General features: G+C 41.1%; 1 protein-coding gene across 1 annotated transcript in view; it reads right to left on the reverse strand.

Moving 5' to 3' along the window:
* ANTXR1 (ANTXR cell adhesion molecule 1) overlaps window positions 1–2016 on the reverse strand; it is a 125725-nt gene that overhangs the window by 99321 nt on the left and 24388 nt on the right. The window lies entirely within an intron of this gene.

Raw genomic sequence — 2016 nt, forward strand, 5'->3', positions numbered from 1 at the left:
GCAATGAAAATGCAACATAGGTATTTGCTTACTGGAATATATTAAATTTTCTCTTTAATGTTATCTAGTTCCCCATGAAATCCATAGCCATGTGGGCACTGTAAGACCCTGGCGCAAATGTGAACGCTTTACAAGAATGATTCCCTGTAGTCTTTCCTGTCTATCCCTGTAGCCTTCACCTGTAGACAAGCCCCTGCTCAGCCATAGGGGGCTAGTTGTGCCGTCCCAGCACTTGGCTGCCCTCAGTACCTAAGTGCGCCTATGGGGTTCAAAGTTGGGGATATGACCAGCAAGCCTGCTTAACAGGTCACAATGATAATGAATGCTACCCTAAGTTGAAGCTTCCTTTTCCATTCTTACGGCATACTGACTGACAATAACTTTTTTGGCTTCCCCTTGCTGTCACCACACGAAAAAGAGAAATCTCAGCAATGTGGTCACAGATAGCAATAAAATATGCAGAGTTCTAACATTTCCAACCTTGCACAACTTAGGGCAGCAGAAAGAAATAGTTTTGTGCTGTATCACAACATGTGAAATATAAGTACACATTGGGGGATGTAGACAAGAGTGGAAGCCTGTGCAGAACTGACTTGGGACCCCCGTTGGCTGAGGGTCCAGGGCCCTTGTGCAGTGAAACACTTTGCACCTTCTTATGTCGGCCGCTGTTTGTACACATGCTCAAAGCAAAACAAAGGACCTGATTTAATAAAGCTCTCCGTGGCTGGAAAGAATACACTTTTATCAGTGAAGCTGGGTGATCCAGCAAACCTGGACCCAAAGTGCTGAAGGTAAAGATCAATAGACAAAGTTAGACCTGTTTTTTTATCACTTTCCTGTCCTTTGCTGGTAACCACACATGAAGTTTGGAGTAGAGATGAGTAGCCTATTTACAGTGGAAAATAGGTTTCCATTAGAAGTGCCCTTTAAGCCCACCACATGACGCTTCCTGGAAAAAACATCCAACACAATTCTAGTTTAGGTTTCTAGCAGCCAGTTGAGTGTTCCCAGCTGTACTTGCAAAAACGTGTTTTCACAGTTATTTCACTTTACATTCAGAGGCTGGTAATGAATCATGGTTTTATTATAACACAACAGAAAATGGGAGCATATAGGGAGTTCCACAGTCATAAAACTTTTTGGAATCTGCTTTTACTAGGAAGCAAACACGTTCAATATTTTGGGATGACGAAGACATAATCAGGGTGAATTGGCTTCTGAATGCCAAAGCCATCAACAGTGACTCGTATTGTGAAACCCTACGAAAACTGAAACTCAAACTTCAATAGTGTCACAAAGAGGAAAGGTGTTAAAATGTGTTGTTGCATGGTCATGCTTGACAAACACAAAAGTCACAAAATGGAAGCGGAACTGAAGTTTCTGGGGTTTACTGTGTTACCACACTCACCCTATCACCCAGATTGTGCACCAAGTCACTATACCTTCTTTGGCAATGCATAAGAAGTAGCTGGCAGGTGGCAAATACAACGGTATTGGATGGTCAGGTGATTTGTATATTGTTGAAAAGATGGTAACAGTGCATTAACTCCAGGAGGAATATAAGGAAAATGGTGGAAGTTTAACCAAGGTGCATTGAGCGTCAATGGCTTTGTATTTCTTAACTTGTTATTAAGTTTTAACTTCTGAAAAACCCTCCTAAAATGAAGCAAGAAGGAGAAACAAACCGTTGTAGTGTCACCTATACACAGATTGGACCGGATTTGAAAAACTGATCAATATTTCACCTACAACCTGTTGGCCAGCAGTGCGAAAGAAATGGTAGCTCCGCTAATCTGGGCGAAATTGGCTGGAACATGTGATGATTATATTAATCTATGATTAGCTTTCCGTAGAGATTTATTGCTCCATTATTCGAGTTTCATTCAAGTAGAGATCTCTACGTCCAGGAACATTCCAATTCTTTTCATTGATCTCAGGAGTTTTAAACAGAATTTAAAAGAATGTATTCCCTTTAAATTAGTCATTCTCTTGTAAATCAGGTCCTGCAATACGTTA

Source organism: Pyxicephalus adspersus, chromosome 2 (assembly GCF_032062135.1).
Source record: "Pyxicephalus adspersus chromosome 2, UCB_Pads_2.0, whole genome shotgun sequence".
Classification (NCBI taxonomy): domain Eukaryota; kingdom Metazoa; phylum Chordata; class Amphibia; order Anura; family Pyxicephalidae; genus Pyxicephalus; species Pyxicephalus adspersus.